The sequence below is a fragment of the Protopterus annectens genome, chromosome 2.part2, assembly GCF_019279795.1.
Source record: "Protopterus annectens isolate FY-2018-M chromosome 2.part2, PAN1.0, whole genome shotgun sequence".
Lineage (NCBI taxonomy): Eukaryota > Metazoa > Chordata > Ceratodontiformes > Protopteridae > Protopterus > Protopterus annectens.
This window is the reverse complement of record NC_056730.1, coordinates 997,589,559-997,612,306: the sequence shown is the minus strand read 5'-3', so window position 1 is coordinate 997,612,306 and position 22,748 is coordinate 997,589,559.

Here is a 22,748-nt window from a genome sequence, read left to right as displayed (position 1 = left end):
AGTTTACCTATAAAACTAGTACTAGGACTGTAACCTGTAATTTTTTTAAAGGATTGCGTGGAGTTAAGCTCAGAGTTAATTGCCTCTGTGTAATATATGGCTGATACCATATTATAGCACTATCTAATACTATATCCTGACACTACCGAGAGACCACACTAGGAGACCTCTATAAAACCTAACCTTTAACCCTAATAGCCCACCCTAACACAGCTCCAGACAGCAAGGATATGTAATTTTCAAATGACTCTTTAGCCATCATGCTACCTATAGGCATCCACAGACAATGTAGTAATCCTGTCATGTTCCAAGACAAAGAAGTCAAAACAGTATGCAAGAAATGCACATAGTCAACTTCTTTGGAGGCAAAAATCTCACTTACAAACAAGGTTGTCAAGAACACACACACTCACACTACATCCACGACACCTAGAGTCCTCCACACATACATAGACCACCCTCTGGTGAAGCACTAAAAAGCAATCTCCCCAAACCTCAACAACCTCATAAGTCTGTAAACAGCAGCATCTATCCTCAACAATCTCTAAAGCACACACAAAAAATAACAGAAAACACCACACATATGCCTACACTCAATGCATCCCCAAAATCAAAGCCCATAAAGCAAACCATTTATCTAGGACTATTACCATCAGGGGCTCCATTATATGACACACAGATAACCCACTCATCAGCCTGGACTAAAAGAAGATTATGGTCAGTTGCTTATCTGGAGCCAGAATCTGCCAAGTTACACATGCACTCAAGTCCTTGTGCCACAGGTACCACTATAATTCTGTAACAGTCCATATGGGTGTAAATGACCTCAGACGTACCTCTCTGAACTACATGAAAAGAGACATTATGGGCCTGTCTGAATATACTTTTCAGACCAATATGGGCCTTGTATTGAAGAGTGTTTTACCAAGGATGATACAAGAGTATGAGCAAAAAATGACTGACTTTAACTCATTATGCCAAATGCACCTCAAGGTGTTTCGGCAGTTAACTCCTACTTCCTCCTCTAGGCATAAAATACTGCTTGCTTATGTGTGCATGTCTGTTCCTGGTTAGGGGTTGCCACAGCAGAACTCTGGTCTGCTAATGACTAGCAGTTGAGTTGAGCTGAGTTTACAGCCCGATGCCCAACCTTCCAAAGGTGGCGCACCCATTCACGTCTTTAAGCATCACTGGACCGCATGGAGGAGATGCAGACTCCATACAGAAGGTGCTGCAGCCAAGAATCAAACCGGAGAACCTCTTGCTGTGAGGCAACAATGCTAACTGCTGCACCACCGCAGCCCCTAAAATACTGCTTGCTCATATTTGCCTTAATAATCCAAAATCATGCTATATACAAAGTATCTTTCATTTTAAAGCATACACGATGGCAAACAGAACTGTATTGATGTAAACCACAAAATGAGAAGGCCGGCAATAAAAAAACAAACTAATAAAATAAGAAACAAAGTGAAATTCTCTAGCACCTCAGCCGTAAAAATCCTTTCACAGAGTATACTTCAAATGCTTCCAAACTCCTCTTAAATACCCCACCTGTTTAACAATTAATCAGTTAAAGATCACATTTAAAAAAATTGTTATAAAAACACTTACATTCTCTATTTAAACCTGTTGGGAAAAGGGGTCTATATTAAAATAGCGAAACTTCACGTGAATACCTAAACACCGACACATAAATAGCGAACTGCAAAAACACCGAATGTCCTGAAGAGCGAAATTCGAAATATTGAATTGTCATAGTTGGCCCTTATACGGTATAACTCCCTAAAATAAATGTGCAATATTTACGGACCTTAAGGTTAGGGTGCAGGTTAAGGTAAGTGCATACATAGTAATACATGCAACCTTTACTTTAGGGTTAGAAGTAGGGTTATGTTAAGTGTATGTATAGTAATATAGTTGTGTAGATGAATGTATATGTAAATTATACTTTTCCCATAGTTGGGTGTTGTTTGTTTATAGTTAGATACATTTGTGTGTCGTGAATGTTTGATTAGGATATGGGATATATGGTTGAAGTGTAGATATGGGGAAGTGTGGATTATTTATTTTGTTTGGGTAGGTAGTATGTAGCGAGCGGTGGGGTTGGCCAAATATGACAAGTTGATATTTTGAATTTTGCACTTCAGGACATTTGGTGTTTTCGCGGTTCACTATTTATGTGTCGGCATTTAGGTATTCGCGTAAGTGAAGATTCAATATTTTAATATAGACCCGAGAAAAGAGTCTTAAATTTTAAGAAGAAAATTGACTCTTTTTTTCCTCGGATGATTTTTGAAGTCACACGACATTATTTTTTCATGTAATACTTGCTCTAAAATTGTTGCTTGCAACCCAGATGGATCCCCATTATGTGCTTGTGGAAAATGCACAGCTACAGGACTAATTTCGCTACCTTTTCTAATGTCTCTGATATGCTCTTTCAAACTTGCTGCAAAACTTCTTTTACTGTCACCTATATAATATTTCCCAAATGGACATCTTAAACTATAAATCACACCCTCCCTTACACAACTAAAAGGACCTTGTTCCTGAAATTTCCTACCGTTAATATATGGGAAGCTCCTTACTATAAATGAACATCCAATACATTTACCACAAGGGAAAGTTCCTTATTGAATTACTGTCTCGTGTCTTATTTCCATGGATAAGCAAAACTTCCCATGTACCAGGAAGTCTTTTATGCTTCTCCCTGTCATGTAATAAAATCTTAATTTTTTATTGTACAAAGAATCTAAACGTACACCCCTCTCCAAAATGTCCCAACTCTATTTAATTAAATCTACTAATTTTTCTGAAAACAAGGTGAACTTCGTAGCAAAGAAAATAGAATCTTGAACTTTATTTCATTCCTGTATTTCATTCCTTTCCCCACACTTTGGTGACAATATCCTTCATTTATTATATTTATTTTCATTTCGGCTTCCCTTATTAAATCACTTCCATATCCTCTGTTAATAAACATTTTAATGGTTTTATCTAGTTCTTCTTTATATTCTCTTACTTCACTGCACAATCTCCCTATTCTTAAAAACTCTCCAAATGGAATTGATTCTATAGTGTGTATATGTGTGTGTGTGTGTGTGTGTGTGGGGGGGGATAGGTGGCAACTATTACCATGTTGAATATAGTCAAAATGTTCAAACTTTCTATTAATTTTTGTCGTAATATTCCTGTTGCTCGTTCCTTCTATTGTAACATCCATATGGTTGTCTTTTATCCTTTGCTGCAAAACATCAAGACCTATACCAAACTTGTTCCTGTGTAAGCTGTCTATACATTCTGAAATCTTGTCATAACCCCCTTCAAAAATAAAAATGAAATCATCTATAAACCTAAAATACTTTATCACATACCTGTTAAAAACATCATTATTAGAAATATATACATTTTCAAAATAACCCATAAATAAATTGGCATACATGGGGGCAAACTCTACCCCCATTGCCATTCCCTGTAATTGCCTAAATAATTCCCCATTAAACTCAAATTTATTGTTCTTTAAACAAAATTAAATTAATTCTAATATATAATATGTACTTGGGTTATCACCTAAAAATATAGAACAGCCTCTAATCTAAAATTGTGTTGAATGCTTGTATATAGACTTATGATATTAATAACTATAAAATACCTATCCTGATTCCATCTTACATCGGGTCTATGTCACAATGTCGAACAAACGAAAGTTCAATCATTGTAATATTGATCCCTAAAGTCTGAAACCCAACAAAACCAAAAACACAGAACAGTGATTTTTTCCCTTAAACTTAAACTAAAGGGGGCTTCGCCTACCACACCCCCCTACTTAAATATATCAACTCCGAGAACGCACCATAATGGAGGAAATAGCAAAGCCCCAAAAATGGCCCACAGATTTTTTTCCAACAATAGGATGGCCTGGTGTGTTGTTTAGACTTTTATGTATCTTGGATACACAGAAGAAATGAGCCATCAAACAATTTCTACCATTAAGTGTATACTGTATATCCTTACATGAAAAGTAATTTAATCTAAAACCCTTAATAAAAAGTGCCTTATATTCGTCCAGGGCTTGTATTGATATTTGACCTCTATCTAATGCAGACAAAGACATATTGTATATAATATGTATACTGTTCATTTTTACTGTAATAATTTTCATATTTTTTTTAAATATCTCAACATTCAGGTATGAGAGGCAAACCCACATAGCCTCATATGAAAACTCACAGCTGTATTAAGAAAATGCTGCTGGCAGTATGTGTCTTGCTTGAATGGTTACTGAGATATCATAATATGTTTATACAATGTTACAAAATTAATATTCACTGCATTTATTTTGGCTTATAAAATCCAGTTTAAAATGGTTTACCTTCATATGTGCATTCTGCACACAGGGAAATGACAGATGTTTGAAATGACATTTGCAAAGTTCCCAAATGTCGAACGAAAAATGCTTTGAATGTGCAAAGAGGGAATGCACAGTGACATTTGCTCATTGCAGATTCTGCACTGTGGGTGCGGATTGCACTATAATGGGGATCGGAAAATGGACCCTTTCCCCACTGTGGTGCGATCTTGGAGTTAGTATATTAAAGTAGTGGTGGGTGGGGGTGCAGCGGGGCTTGCCCCCCTGCATTACACTTCATTAAACTTCGTATTCGAGTTTTGTATTAGAAAATTAGTGAATCTGCTTTTTGATTTGCTGATTATAAACATCGGAAACTGTCGTGGTTCTGAGTTTCGTGCTTAGGATTCGATCATAAGAGCAATCGCATGAGTGATGTTTGACTATGTAAAGGTAAACCATTTAAAATATTAAATTGAATGAATGCCACCAATATAAAGACTAAATTTATCCTGAATAATTTGCCATTTACAGTTCTCTAGTAACATTTATGTTTCCAGAAATGTGAATATTTGTTTGAACTGTAAGGTGAAATCTTCATTTTTTTAAAGACTCAAGCCACACCCAGTGGGAGTTAAAGGCACACACTCAAAAGTGTTGTACTGGAGGGAATTAGTTAACAATTGGCTTAGTTTCTGCTGTTAATCCAGGATGATTCAATATCTGTCAGCCTGGGCAGACATGGTCAATAGACTATGTTGCTTATCCAAAGATTGCTTGTACTTGTCTCTCTTGGCTTTCAGATTTTGACCCAAGCTTTATCTGCCCCATTATAGCCTTTTATTAAGGAATGCCAGAGTGAGAAACCAGCCAACATAATAAATAAAACCCAAAGTAACCTAAAGGTGTTACTACTTAACTAGGAGCCTTACCAAGAAAATCTATACCTTACAAGCTTTGCTTACTATGGAGAATATAGAGATCTCTGCCATTACCAAGACATGGTTTAAAACAACAAAAAGCACTCTGGTAATGCATGTCTACAGTGCTTTCCAGACATTAAGTCCATCAGCCACAAGGACAGGGAGAAAAGGTGGAGGTATCTCGATCTACGTTAGCAACCTCAAGGTTGGTTAAACAGAATTATACCTTGCATTTCATCCACATGCAAATCTCACTTGATATAATACCTTACCATATCTTAGCAAGCTATAGGTTACCAAATAACTTTAAATAGACTCAATAAGGGTATTGTTGTTACACAAGGATTACTTCAGAGGTTATGGACAACACATGATAGATTGTCATTCTGTTACACAACTAGGCTACTAAACAGTATTCATCTGCTAGAATACTAGCCTCAAATGACACTATGAAGTAATGTGACTATGCAGACCTCCCAAGCTGTTGTCGAACTCATGGCTTAGTTATGTCATCTACCATAAGTTCACCTGCAGTCCTGCTAAAATCAGACTTGTGCTGTGGAGTTTGTGTTAAGTACTTTTATCCATAGAGTGCAAATTTAGATAGGGATTTTAATCTCACTGCTGTCAACTGCGTGTGTATAAACAAAATTGGAAATGTGTATCCCACCCTCAAATGGCATAGTTCTGTACTGTTCTGGTGCTTGCCCAAACACCCAGTTGAGGAAGACCTCAAACCTCTTGTCTCCCATGTAGCCTGCTGATGTTATCTACTATAAGATCACCTGCAGTGCGACTTGAATCAGACTTGTTCTGTAGTGGGTGAATTAAGTACTCTGATCTATAGCATGTAGACCTAGAGACCTAGATGGGCAGGGGTTTGATCCTCACTGCAGTCAAGTAACTTTGTGTGTGTGTGTGTGTGTGTGTGTGTGTGTGTGTGTGTGTGTGTGTGTGTGTGTGTGTGTGTGTGTGTGCATAAAAGTAGAAGTATGTATCCCACACTGGACTGTTTTGTGCTTGCCCAAATACCTAGTTGAGGTAGGCCTCCAACCTCTTGTCCATCATGTGGCCTGCTGATGTCATCAACCTTATGATCACCTGCAGTCCTTCTAAAATCAGACATGCGCTGTGGTGTGTGCGTTAAGTACTCTGCTCTGTAGTATGCAGACCTAGATCCATAGGGGTTCTATCTTCACTGCAGTCAAGTGTGTGTGTGTGTGTGTGTGTGTGTGTGTGTGTGTGTGTGTGTGTGTGTGTGTGTGTGGATTTGTATACATAAAAGTGGAAAAGTGCATCCCACACTGAGTTCTCAAATGGCATGGTTTGCACTGTTATGGTTCTTGCCCAAACATCCAGTCAAGGCAAGTCTCCAATTTCTTGTCCTCCACATGGCCTGCTGATTTCATCTACCATAAGGTCACCTGCAGTTCTACTAAAATCAGACTTGTGTTGTGATGCATGCATTAAGTACTCTGATCTGTAGTATGTAGACCTATATAGGTAGTGGTTCTATCCTTACTATAGTCAGGTATGTGTGTATACATAAAAGTGGAAGTACTCAAATGACAAGGTTTGGTGCTTGCCTAAACAACCAGTCAGGGCAGGACTCCAACTACTTGTCCCTGATGTGCCCTGCTGATGTCATCTACCATAAGTTCACAGCAGTTCTATTAACATCAGACTTGTGCTGTGGCATGTGTGTTAATTATTCTGATCTGTAGTATGTAGTCCTAAATAAATAGGGGTTCTATCTTCACTGCAGTCAACTGTGTATGTATACATAAAAGTGGAAGTGTGCATCCTTCACCAGTGGTGGCAGGTGACTTTAAATCACAGGGGGGCTGCAGGACACAGTTAAATGAGTGGGGCCAATGTGAATGGGGTGTGCCAACTAGAAAGGGGCAGAGCTATGCTAAAAATCACAAAAATGGGACTTTAATTAAATATGCTGACCTGGGTACCAAACTATCATTATGATACCTGAATCAAGACAAAATGAAGTGTAGAAGAAGAACATATTTCAAAGCATTGACTACATGACAGCTTGCTTAATATCTAGATGGAAACAAGAAGGTTGTGAGGCATGAAAAAATATATTGCTTTTTAAATACATTACTGGAATGCCAGTCAAAATCAAGTATAAAAAAACAAGCAGCACTCAACTCAAACCACTTCTCCTAGCACTGCAGTTCTAATTATAATTTATATCCAGCTTTATAAAAGTACCAAGTAACACGCTGAAAGTAGCAATCTCTGTAATACCCCCACTTATAAAACTGCTGCCTGACAGCAACTATCTACTTTTTTCTTGGGGAAAACATGATCAAAGTAAAAAGTGAACAGCAAACAAGAAACAAGCTCAAGATAAATTGGTTAAATGATTACTGCACAGGTTATGGACCACACATGATAAATTGGCATTCTGTTTAGTTTACTGGTAAAGCCTGCAAAGATGACTGCAAGTCTCCAACAAATGTAGTGAGCTTCTGAAAATACTGTAATAACATCCTTTATTACAAATACTGTCATATGCATTTCAATAGCTAAGGCTTATACATTATCTAGTTATCTAAATATTCTCTGCATGGCAACAATAAAAAGGCTTTCAATGTTGCTAATTCTTTACCAGCTTATTAAAGCTTACTTGCATCTTACAATTTTAGACAAGCTTACCTGATGGTCATTAAAGCATTGGTACTTAAACAGCAACAGGCAGTGCAACAACATGCATTTTCTGAATAATAAGCATAAATCAACAGTATAAATATATGTCAGAAAGCCAGAACATTCTACAAAATCAAGGACAGATGAAAAGCCACTGTAGTACTTGTGCCTACCTTGGATAGGAGGATACTCTGCACACTTACACTGCATAACTTCTCATTGCCTTGCTTGGACACATCCAGAGTCACTACATGGGGGAGTGGGTTGCAACAAGCATGTCACAATTTGAAATGTCTCTGGCTGACGGTGATAGCCCTAACACATTTGTCATACCTCTCAACCTCAGAGCAAGAAATCTGGACAAAGCCATAAATAGAAGTTGGACAATGGCCCAAAAATAAAGACAATTTTAAAATATTGCTCTTAAAAAAACTTAGAAAGGTAATAGAATAATAGGTCTTGCATTGGTATGAATTTTCTGTAGGGTAAGAAATCTGAAACTCAAATGTTTGTCATTATTTCCTAACTTCAGTCTTTAAGATTTGCCACTAATTTGACAGAAAGCCACAATTTTATGAAACACGGGCCAAAATGTGATGCAAAAATATAAACTAGCCACACAATACAGCTGGGAACCTGTCAAAGAAGGGACACTTTTTAATATTAGTACTGTTAAGTTGAGCAGCTGACAAAATGAGAGAATCTTCATGCATTTCTGAAATAAAAGTAATCTATAGCTCTGATCATTGCAATTATTTCTTAATTGTAAACCCTCCACATTTTCATCCAAAATTGCCATTTTGCGGAGGGATTATTAGGGGGGAGCAACATTTTGGGCCAAAGTTGGGGATAGTTGAGAGATTTGGATATACCTAATTCTATAAAGTGATTTATTTGCATGTACATTTCAACCTCTTAATGCCAGAAATCTGAACAAGGCTAAGTATATTGGGAGAACATAGAGACAGTACTAAAACTTACTGTTGTATAAACTTAGACAATTGATAGAATTGCTTTAGCATGCATTTTTCTGAAGGGTATGAAATCTGAAACTCAATGTCTGTCATTATTTAGTGACTTCATTCCTAAATGATTTGCCAGAAAACCACACATTTTATGAGGACTAAACCAGCAAAAATCTATTCATTCTGTGAAAGTCTGGACAGTTGAGAGGTATAGTTCAGCTGGGGCTATCTTTGAGTTTGATGCCCTTCCCCCTCACAAATTCATAATTGAATGGGGCCTCCTCCCTGAAGCCATTCCAATGTCCCTTTACTTGGCTATTTTACCCCATTTACCATAAACACTGTAATGTGCATACTGCTTTACTTCTACAATGATTTGGATTTCATTTAAAAGTTTTATTTTACATTTTACAGCACAAACACTAACAGACATCTGCTAAACAAAGCGATGCAGTCTCATAATGAAAACAGATTTAGCATTAAAACTAGTCTGCCCTTGAAACCCACATTGATTGAAACAGCATTGAAACCCACATTCGAAGAAAATACATCTGACCAGTGGCAGATAAAGATTAACTTTGTGCTGTTTTCAAATCATAGACCCCTTGCACATGAAACATACATATGCTCTTTGATACACCTTCCTGATTGTATTAAATTATATTCATTGTATAATACACTACTTGTTTTGAACATTTTTCCAGTAAACAATGAAACAAAATACATGCACCAATAATGACAAAACTACCCAATTCAGAACATTTCCATCATAAAAGTCTGCATAAACCTCTACAAGCCACCAGCATCAGTAAATATGCACAATCTCTGCAGAAGTAAAAGTCATCTAAATAATTCCAAATTGAAGAGATCTGTAACTAATGAAGAGGTTGCTTCTAGCAAACAACTTTATATTTCATTGTTTCATCTTCAAATAAAGTGCCTGTTGCCCTTGAGGAATAAATTGCCTATGTTATATTAAAAAATGATATGCTGGTAATATTGCAATAGGGAATGGATGGCAAACTGATAACAGGTTGATAGTTACTAGGTATCTCCACCAAAGAGGACATTCTCAGGACTGCAGCATCCACCCTCTTTAAAAGTACAACACAGTACAGTATCAGCAATGCATCTACATTCTGTGGGAGTAGAACCCACAGCCTTCTGAAATGTAAGCAAGTATACTACCAGTTGTGCTATTAACAATGCAAGCAGGCTTGGCATAAGCAGCACTAAACATCTCTTCCCCGAAGCTCTTAGATCCTTATAAAATCCACTCGACAATCAACTGTGTCTCTCAACTTTGTAGCACATGAGCACAAGAAATCTGGAAAAAGCCAAAATGTATTTGGGGGGGAGACAAAATCCCCAAAACCAGGGACACATTTTAAACATTGCTTGTATAACCTTGGAAAGTTGCTAGAATAAAATGCTGTGCTACCGCCATGAATTTCACTACCAAGTCTTGAACCCAGGACCATGTGCACTGCAGTCAGAGTAGCATACCACTATACCAAATCAGCTGTTTCTTGAGAGACAGGAAGACTGAAACTTAAATAGCCATCAGTTAGTGAATTTATTTTTCACCATAGCTCTCAAACTCTTATTACAAAACACTAGGACAAAGCCAATAATGGGGGAATTCAGCCCCCAAGTATATTCAGTGAATTCAGTTCTCACCATAGCTCTCAACCTCTTAGGACAAAAAAAATGCACAAAGCCAATAATGGGGGAAAATAGCCCCAACAATAGAGACACATTTTAAATATTGATCTGATAAACTTAGGAACATTGGTAGAATAAAATGTTTTGTGTTGCCATGTACTTTCTGAAGAATATGAAGTGTGAAATTCAAAAGTCTGAAAATCCAGAAAACTCTAAAACCACAGATTTTATGAGGAACAGAACAGCACAGAACAAAATATGAGGCAAAGATCTTAATGCTTTTCACAAGTAGTTGGAAGGGAATTCAGGTTCTTGCTACCTGCACCCAAGATTTAGGGTTTGAACCTGAGTTACTCTCTCTAGCCACCAGTTATAGTTAACTGGGGCATTTCACAGACACACACACACACACACACACACACACACACACACACACACACACACACACACACACACACACACACACACACACACACACTCACTCACCACTAAAGCAAATACCAGTACCTGGAGATTGCTCTGTCCAAGCTTCATTCAAAGCAAAAGTAGTCGTGAAGCAGCTAGCCATTTTCTCCATAAGCAGTCCTGAAGCCAAGCTTCATTAAAAAAGTGTGCCAGAATTCAAGCAGTCCCAAAGCCATAAGCCTGTGCACCGGAATGCAAGCAGTCCTTAAGCCAAGCTTCATTAAAAGCAACCTGCCATTTCCTCCATAAGCCTGTGCACTGGAATGCTGAGCACGCATGCATGCACTGCCGCTATGCATTCTGAGCATGCACAGACTGCAGGCCTTGCAGTCCGATCCCCTTCCAGTCTATGTGGGTGTAACCACATAGACGTCTGGGGCATCACGAAGACTGCTGCCTTCTTCTGAATCTGGACTGGTTAAACAGCAGTCCAGATTCAAGTTTCCAGACATGCATGCGTAAGTTCTGGGATTTATTTTTATTTTTGTTTTCAGCTGGCGGGGGCTGCAGTTCTGTACTGAGTTCTCAAATGACATGGCTTTACACTGTTTTTGTGCTTCCCCAAGCACCCAGTCAAGGCAGGCTTTCAACCTCTTGTCTTCCATGTGGCCTGCTGATGTCATCTACCATAAGATCACCTGCAGTCCTATTAAACTTAGACCTGTGCTGTGGTGTGTGCATTAAGTACTTTGATCTGTAGTTCATAAACTTACATATGTAAGGGTTATATTCTCACTGCAGTCAACTATGTTTGTATATGCATGAGCTGTTGGTGGATGTTACACAGGGCATTTTACAGAAGCATAAGGGACACTGTCCGTTTGTATTCAACAAACACTGCTGTTGTCATCAGCTATATCAGATTATTGGATATGTATATGTCACAACAGGCTTTGGTCACACACTGGCCTTACAGGTGGGTAGATGTCACCTCATCCTATATAAGACAGACACCAGTGACATTACTGTTATTGTATGTACAAACATCATGCCATCTATTTACAATAGTGATGGACAGGTTGACATATTAGTTGACATAGGAGTTCACGTGGACTTTGTTTCTTTACAGATGATACTGTGGTCTGTATTGAGATTAGGGTACAGGTGTAGAGACTCTGGGGAGATGGAGATATGCTTTACAGAGGAGAGCAATGAAGGTCAGCAGGACTAAGACAGAATATATATGTATGAATGAGAGGGAGGATAGAGGAATGGTTAGAATTCAGGAGGTACAGCTGGTGAAGGCATATGATGTTAAATACTCTGGAACAACAGTTCTGAGTAATGGAGAATCCAGAAGACAGGTCTAAAAGAGAGAGCATGCATGCTGAAGTGTGTACAGAAGAGTGTCAGGAGTGATTTTTGGCAGATGGGTGCCAATAACACTGACATGGAGGGCCTACAAGATGATAGTGAGACCAGTCTTATGGATTGTAGATGATGCCACAGACAAAAAGGCAGGTGTCATAACAGGTGTTGGCAGTGTACCGGATATTATGGTTTGCATTGTGTGGCTGAGGATCAACAGGGGATATTAACCATATATTACAGTGTCAGCTTAGGTTGTATGGTTTAGAGATAACAACAGAGTGGTGGGAATGTGTTGGATTGGACATGTACTGAGGGGTGATGCTTGGTATATTGGGGGAAGGATGCTAAGGATGGAGCTGCCAGGTAAGAAGAAAACAGAATGGCCTAAGGTAAGGTGTATGGATGTAGTGACAGAGGACATGCAGGTTCTTGGTGTGAAACAGCAAGATGCAGAGGACAGTTAGAAATGAAAGCAGAACATCTGCTGTGACAAGCCCTAATGATACTATCCAAATGAATAGCTAGAAGAAGATGACATCTCTATTTGGAGAAATCCCATCTCCACATTTGTGGTATGGGTGTACAGTAGGAATATCTAATTGACGATTGCTGTGTCTGGACTCAGTTTGGGCTTTAACAATGTGTATTTGCATTACCTGCTCTGGACTGTGTGCAGAGGATGTAACACTTTGCCCTTATACCTGCATTAACGTCAATACACTTGCTTTAAAATACAATCAGCTGCTGCTATGTAGCAGAGCAGATCTAGCTGTCAGAACCTCTGTTGCATAACAAGCAGAAATGTACACACTTACCTATGAATAACAGAGGTATTGATCCACCTAATGAAGGACATCACAATGTACACCTGATAGATTAGTGACCTGACAATGGCAGTCAGATCACATATACCCCTCCTGTTTACATTCTCTATGCAGATACTAGGTTCAAACCTCCCATTATCAGCTATCATTTCCCCTCTGTTCCCTTGCTAGCACAGTTGATATAAGTTCCTGACTCAGTACAGATAATAACTCCTGTGCACTGAATAGCTTGTATTCCCTGCATCACTGAATTACAAATTTCAAGAGATCCATATATAGTAGGGATCTAGAATTAATGCTCTCTTGCTTCCATATGGGTAACACTAGAAAGGTTGCCTGATAACACACTTTGACTCCTACTCATAATATGCACCCAGCACAAACCATCATGTGCAGAGGTACTCCCCACAAACCAGCCTAAACAGCAGACATATCCTAAACACAATCAGGCTACAATCAGACAATATAAAAATACACAAGAAAATTAAATCATGAAAAAACACAAGAGGCTGAAGCACTGCCAACAAAGTCCACTAGCAGGCAGAGTACAATATCCAGTAGAAAGTTATTCTGGTACCTTGGCTTTTCGCTTTCTGTGGAATGATTTAAACATCAAACATACACCCTATTTATACATCAAGTGCTAGTATAACCAATTAATTATTCAGTCAACAAATTTATCAGTATAAATCAATATAAATATAAATAGATGTTTCCCACATAGTTTAAACACAATCAAGAATGAATCCCCACTTAATTCATATAAGCACAATATTCATTCTTAATACAATTTAATACAAATATAGATGCATATTTAATGACTTGTACTAAAGTTTTTATACTACGTATAGGGAGGTCAAAGGACAGGGGAACAGCAGCCAGTTTGGGAAGTATGCGTGACTCTTCTCTTTCATCAGCTGAGACCAGCACAAGCAGTAAGGAGAGCATTTCTTTTGAAGATATACAAATGGGGGAAACTAATAATTCTCAAAAAAACTCTTTAGTAACTACACAATCTCCCAAATAGGGATGAATGTACAACAACTACAGGAAAGGTTGGGGAAAATACAACAGAAAGTAAGAAGTGGTTTATTGTTGGACTCTGATCCTTGTTTGTTATTACACGCAAATGAAAATGTTGAATATGTTGATGAACTATTAACGATTGTTAATGTAGGTACTATTGAAATTAATATTCAGTTGTGCTCCATATCATGTGTGGGTGACAAGGTTTTGGAACCATTAAAAACTGTGAATCTGTCAGCCCTTGTTCTTACAAAGGAAATGATGAATATCTTGTTGAAAGGTCTGAAGTTTGTTCCTACTAGATTACCTTGTTTGGCAGATTTAATCTTAGATGTTAAACGTTTTTGTAGTAAATTGTACAGTATTTAAAGGTTTATTTTCATAATTGTAGTAGGATTAATGTTACTTCTCATACAGCAAATTTTGATAGTGATGATGAAATGTTGTTTGACACCAGTTTATATCAAACTGATTTGTTTTATGAGTTGATTGAAGACCATATAAGTGAAATGGAAATTAATTTGGATGAAACTGGTGGTCTATAAAGTGTTGCCAGTTTCAGCACTGTCTATTGCCGCCTTGATGTTCCTGTTTTTTTTCTAGAAAAAGTAATTTTATGCCACCTAAATTCTCTATGGATATTAATTCATTTGAAAATGTGTTATGTAAGAAGGTGGAACAAGAATTTGATGTTTTTCTTAAAAACAATAAAATGTACAACTTAACTAAGAGTAAATGGGCAGAATTACAAACTGTGCATTCTTACTTTGATAAGTAAGTTTTCAGGGAGGCAGATAAAGGGGGTAACTGGGTTGTTATGAGTAAAGATGTGTATTATAACATGGCTGAACATCTAATTTGTGAAAATAATGACTAGGTTCAATTTTCAATGAACCCAGTACACAGAGTTAATTGTGAGCTCTCCGACTTACTGGAAAGAGGGGAGAGGCTGGGTTTCTTGGGAAATAAGGATGTGAATAAGTTATTTGTTAAAGAGCCTAGGGACCCCAAGTTTTATGCTATTCCTAAAATGTACAAAAATATGATGAATCCCCCTGGGAGACGTATTGTTTCTATGATAGGCTCATATTTAGAATATGTGGGTTTGTTTTTGGATTACCATTTAAAAAAATATTTGGTGAAAGTACCTTCCCCACATTAAAAAAATACTGGTGAGCTTTGTTTGGGGTTAAGAGAAGTGAGGTGGCAAGATGATTTTTTCTGGGCAATGGTTGATGTTAGTTCTTTATATACTAACTTTGATACCAAATGGGGCCTCGAACCCATGGGTAGACTCATAGGTGAGGGGCCACAAACTTTCTTTTTGTTGTCAGTTTTAGAATTCTGTTTCACTCTCAATTATTCCAGATGGGATAATAAATTCTTCCTACAAAAAAGTGGCACAGCAATGGAGGCTGCCTTTGCCCCTACTTATGCTGTGGTATATATGGGAGATTTTCACAGACAATTTATGTATCCTACTGAGTATTTTGTACAGAATGTTATTTACTATAAGAGATTTATTGATGATTTGGGTTTTATTTGTAAGGGAGACCAAGAGGAATTTTTGAAATTTATGGAGTGTATAAATAGTATGATTCATGGTTTGAAATTTACTTGTCACTTGAATTCAGTCAATATTACCTGTTTGGATGTGGAGCTGTATGTGAATAGGAATTATGAAATTTGGTTCAAACCCTGCAGGAAACCCACCTCAGTGAATAATTTTTTTGCATTTCAACAGCATGCGTCCACTGCAGTTGAATAAGTCCTTACCATTTGGTGAATTTAAGAGAATCCATCAGAGTACTTCTGAGGATGGGCTCAAAGAGATTTTTTGAATGAGGTTTATAATAGATTAAGCTCACAGGGATATTCTCAAGTTATATTGATGGAAGCTCAGAATGATATTCAGGATAAATGAAATAGGTTTGATAATAGGTGTTAGAATATGCAGGAGGCTGACAGAAATGGGATTAAAGAACAGGAGAGACTGTTCTTTGTGACAAAATATTCCCCATTTTCAAACACTTTAGAGAGAATTGTTAGAGAATTTTCGTATTTAGTATTTGAGGATGCGAGCGTGAGGCATCTTTTTCCTAAACATGTTACTCTTTTGGGAGGTACAATAATTTAAAGGAATTATTAAGTGGGGATGGTTTGACTTGTGGTATGTTTCAGAGAAAGGGTGCAAAAGCATGTGGTAATTGCACAGTTTGTAGTAGGGTTAAGAATTTAAGTGGGTGCAAAATTAATGGCAGGATATATAAGGTTAGAGAGACCTTTAATTGTAACTCCCAGGGTGTCGCGTATATCATTGGATGTGATTGTCAGGAAATTAAGTGGTATGTTGGGCAAACTAAGAGAAAGGTGAAGGTCAGAATTACTGAGCATTTGGGAGATATTAGAATTTGCAAGATGAATGCCCCTGTAGCTTATCACTTTCCATCTGTAAATGGGAGGGGGTCAGAGATCAGTTTATTTTTTAGTGTGTTGGCATATCCATTTTTGAAATATGGGGGTAGTTTTAAGGATGAACTTAATAGGTTGGAATGCAAAATGATTTTAAATTATAGAAACTCTCCCCTAGAGGAATGACTATTGATAGTAATTTAATTTTGTAAGTGTTTATTTAGTTTATTAATAAAATGTTAGTATCAAAAATTTAGTATAAATCATTGAATATGCATGTATATTTGTATTAAATTGTATTAAAAATTAATATTGTGCTCATATGAATTAAGGGGGATTCATTCATGATTGTGTTTAAACTGCATGGGGAATGTCTATTTATATTTATATTGATTTATATTGATGAATTGGTTGATTGAATAATTAAATGGTTATACTAGCACTTGGTGTATAAATATGGTGTATGTTTAATGTTTAAATCATTCCACAGAAGGCAAAAAGCTGAGGTACCAGAATACATTTTTACTGGATATTATACCCTCTCATCTACTGGACTTTGTTGGCAGTGCTTCAGCCTCTTGTGTTTCTTCATCATACAATCAGACAATACTCAACAGACATATCATCACCACTGTCTCACCACAGAAGTGCTCAAGGCAACGGGCATGTATCTCAAAAGTTTTCATAGTAGTTATCTGCATAGTGAGATATATAGATGCCCCATTCAACAGCTTAAACAAGGATATGTTTAGTGTCAGCTATGTGGCAGATGTAGTCATCACAGCACACATGTAATTAAGTCTCTCAACAGCAAGTCCCACTTTTATTCCAGCATACTTCATCTTGGTATGCACAACTTGAGAATTGACTATATGAGATATATGAATGTAGACATGACTGACATATCTAAAAATGGATCCCCACCAGGTATGTCCATATGTTTGAGCACATCATGTCCTTGCCTAGGAAGATACCACTATATAAAGAACAACAGATTCACTGAACCAGCCCGAGTTTCTGGTGTCATAGTGCAGTGTTGCAGTACCTGTCAGTGTGGAATGGCATGGTGGACAGAGTACACCGCTTTGCCAGACACAAGCCAATTGAGTGCAGCATAATCCATTTATTAGGGAAGGTCACAAAAGCAGAATAACCACTATGAAAATGTATGCCTCCAACAAAGTGAGGGCCATGCTGCTAAACCTAGGAGTTCACTTCTGAAGCCTCACTCTCTGTAAGCACTCTTCACAGTGAATATGTTGATGTCTGCAATCACAGAAACCCAGTTCAAGGCAACTGTATGTACTTTGCACTTGCAAGGCTACAATGCCTTTGAAACATCCACACAGCAAATGGAAGTTGTGTGCACCAAAAGAAGTGTCATATGCATTTACATTGAAGATAAGTGCACCTCAAGACTGTTTAGAGAAGATAACTATATGGAGTTATTCTATGTCCAAACTGCTGTGGATAGGAAACCTCTCTCTGTTATTGGATTTAATAAGTCACCTTCCATACATGCAAGCCACACAGCATATATATTACTACATGGAACAATTAAAGTAGAAAAAAACAACTTAGGCTGCAGTGAGTGAAAGTATACATCCATTGATCAGGATAATTATAGGACAACAAACTCACCTCCACAATATTAACTGCAGTTTGTGAACTGAAATTCTATGGAAGAAAGAGTGCAACACCCCACAAGGTTATCTTATATTCCAGACCTGTACCATAACAATATGAGTGAACAATGTAATGGCACATGTGTACTGCCTGCACTATTAATCCAACAGCAAAGTGCTATGTTTTGAAGGAGATATAGCTACTGAACTCCACAAAGGTGGAGTCAGGTTCACAGTCATTATACAAGGTAACTACATACTCCTAAGGTACGGCCTACAATACTTCCAAGACATATTTTCCAAAAAAGATCATTGACAGCTATAGTACATTACTCCCTGATGCCCTGTCTACATATCTACACAAAAGTATACACACAGGTGTGCCTGATAGGCTCAAAGATCCTTCAAAAATTACAAACCATACTGGTGTATGTCTATCATAACTACATTATACAGTAAGTGAAAGAAGCTGCTGTTTAAAAATACAACATTGAAAAGCCAGGGGTGGAAGGCCACTCTCATCAGCATAAACATGCAAATTAGACACCTTCAAAAATTCATACAGAGCAACCATGCTAAGCCTTTACGCAACAACATATTGAGGGATAACCAGAGGGCTTTCATCATGTACCTCTGCAAACTGATATAACTCAGTTGTAGTTGAATCAAATTGTGTATGGTAGTGTACACACTGACCCAGTTTAACTTCCAAACCTGCTAGTAAACACGTTTGGCTGATAAGAATGCCTCCTGCCACCACCACACCTAGTACCAACCATGTTTGACACATCACCACTGAGCTGTGGTATCTACAATGAGGAAGTTACCACTGCTCTCTCCAAGACTAGGAGTGCAGTCTCCATAGGACCAGATGGAATTCCAGCTTGTGTTCTTCATGTATTTCAACAGTGAGCTACTCCCCTAGGCAGCATATTCAACCACACTCTGAATACTGCTATTGTCCACATTGAATAGAATACAGTAACCATTTTCCAACCACACAAGAGATGATTGGCAAAATGTAAGTGTAATTAAGAACCACAAATTTATGCAACCTCTGCTATAAGGCAATGGATACAGTTTGCATGCATCTCAGACACAAGGAAATAGGTGACTTCCAAACACTAGATGTGTTCAAGTTAGATGTTCTCATGGGTGTCTTGTGACTGCAAAACCTGGTGGGAGTCAAGACTGTAACCAGAGACATTCACATGGTCAAAGATGTGCACACATCCTATTGTAACTTGACTAAGACCTTCAACACAATCCAACATTTGGTGTCAGAGGGAAACTAACCAAGGTGAATCTCAAACCCTATGCTATCAGCTGGTTTTCATATTGGACCACAGACCAACCACATTCAATCACAGTATGGAACTTCAGCTCAAGCAGCAGACATGTCACCTCTGTCTTAACAGACATGTCAGTGCTATGGCCCCTCATGTTTGACATATATGTCTCAGAAGTCCTTAACAACACAGAACGTCTGTGACACTAATGACTTCTGACAAAGGCATGGGTATTACATGAACTGCACAGAAATGCATTGGCATACCCTGTGGTTATAATAAATGTTCCTGCTTATTATAAAATAACACCAGCACACTATTTCCCACTTCTGTATTGATAGACCTTGGAACACATGTCACCTGCAACTTGAATCTACTGTGGGAAAGTGCACATTCTACATCATACATCTGATTAGCAACACTATTGCATCAATAACAAAATATGTTAGCAATCCCCTATACTCATCCATAATTGGCTGTATGAAAGAATATAAACCACCCTTGGAAATGTATTCTATCAGACACGTGCACCAACCTGACAGACCTTAGACATGTCTGGTAATGAAACATCAGAGGGTCTCTAACATGTGTCTTCTGTGGGCAGAATGATGTATCTGTCACTGTGTGAAGTATCATATAGATAGCTTTGAGGCAGATTGTGCATGCCTTACAGGGCTATCTGTGGCCAAAATGTGATGAAAATGGAGCATGTGTAAGTAATGTGTGATTTGAGTTACCTGTTCCAGGGACTTCAAGGTACACTATGTCATACATAGGACATGCTGGAGAGACAGATACATCTCTCAAAGGTCGTCTGTCCTCTACAGTAGACATCAAATCCATGTCAAGCTGAGCACCACCATTACCCTGTTGAAGGGCATGCTGGATGACTGCCTGTGAAAATTTTCTCTGCCAAGGATCACCACTGATTCATGCCTGGACATGAGTGGTCCTTGCTAGATAAGACTTGGCCATGCATTATATCTGACTGTTAATATTATATTGTGATACGATGGCTATGCTTCTAAACACCATCAGGTCAATACCATAGTTACATCCTATAAACCCTGGAATCTGTGGTGATATACATGCAAACAGGAACATTATACTGTATTACTGTTCTGATGAGATTTGTCTTCAGTGCTGACATACAGTCTTGAGCTCTGAATCTGATGAGTTGACTTTGGATGTGCACCTATACATTTGTACTAAGTAGTCCTTAAAGATAAAAATGTATTAATGAGACGCATTTAATTGTTAGAATTCACAGTCCTTACAAAAGCATTCACTATAAAGTAGATACATTATTATACTAGCAACTGTCTAAATGGCTATGTACAATCTAAATGATAGGTACAATGATCAGTTCAACAGCACAAATGGAAGTAATAACATCATATTAATATAGATGGTCACTCTGTGCATCAGACACATAGCTTTAGTATCCCTGAATCCAAAAGATAGATGACAGGGATGTGACACAGTTATCATCACTTACACGGTGCTGTGTGCGGGGCAGGAGGCCTAGGCTGACAGAAAAGACTGGCGAGTGTGTGTGAGTAAACAAGGGAAGCAGACAAGATGGACCATGTAAATGTTGTGTGTGTGTGTAGTCTGTAGGTGCCTTTAATGTGACATTGGTGTGCGAGTGTCTGCAGGAGCACAGCCAAGCTTAGTGCTAGCCCTACATATCTGTATGTTAGACAGCTGTGAGCCATGCATGGTAGAATTCACAGTTCATTGTCTCCGCCCCCAAACTTGAAAACTGGCTCAAAGAGGTGTTGCACTAGCACCTCCACACCCATGGTCAGATGCTGTACTACTAGCTGAAAATGGCCAAGGTCTGCTCTAAATGCTACCTTCATGGGAACAACCAGGACTACAGCCCCATGGCCTGCTACATCTGAATGTGGACAGCACACTCCCTGCTGGAGCAGTAGATGTACTGCCACTCTGGAAGCATGATCAGGCATAACCACATTGGCTCTCAGCAGATGTAGTTGCTGACCTACACCCACAAGGACTGGCACTCCCCTCCCAGCAGATGTTCCATCACAGACAACGTGTGTTCCATGACAGATACACTATGCTCCCTCACAGATGCACCCTGTTCCAATGTGTCATTCAGATGATCCTGGGAATCAGCAACACGGTAGAGGCAGTCACAGATGTCAGACTGTGCTTCATCTATAACCCTGCATTCTCCTGGAATTCCTTTCTGAACATGCCTGTGCCTCCATGATGGCCCTAAACATACATCGAATGACATATGATGAGACATCTACAACAGTCTGAGGAGGAATCCTCTGGGCACCCCTATCAATTGGGTCAATATTAGAACTCCGAACATTCAAAATTTCGAGTGTTCTAATCTCGAACCCTATGAATTGAAAATTTAAAACATCAAACATTCAGAACAGCAAATTTTTTCCTAGGGAAAAAATTTGCTGTTCCAAAACACATACACACAACACAAGCACACCAAACTAACAGCAATCAACACACATACACCTAAACTCTTACACCTAACCCTACACTAAACTATACATACACCACTAACTATCCACTTACCTTAACCCAGACCCTAACCCTAAGGTCCGTCACTATCACACAGTCACCTCACCCGCGCCCTAACCCTATCTCACCTACCCTGCCCTAACCCTCACGTCCACACAATCGCACACTTACCTGACCCGCACCCTAACCCTAACTCACCTAACCCGCCCTAACCCTCACATCCACACAATCGCACACTTACCTGAACCCGACCTGTAACTTTCCACCACAGCGCTGAAAATACCAAAGCAACAGAAACGGACAACCAAATTCTTTCCCTAGGAAAAAAATTTGGTTTTCTGTTTCTTTGATATTTTCAGCATTCGCTGAAAATGGGTCAGTATTAGAACACTCAAAATTTTGAACATTCAGTGTTCTAATATAGACCCTATCAATCTGCCTGTGTGGCACCTCAACAACAGTTTGGCTATGCCCACTGTCAACAGTTACTAAAGCCACAGTAGTAGGTACACTTCTCTGCTCAATGTCCTCGCCCTCCAACTGTCCAATATCTATGGCCTCAGTGGACTGGGTATGCGTAGGCATACTGGATGTGTCTGGTGATAATGGGGGGGGGGGTCACTGGATGTCAATCTTTGTATCAGAATCAGCCTCTGCAACCCTTGGCTGTGCTTTACTTTGGCCACCATCATTAACAGAGTCTGATGA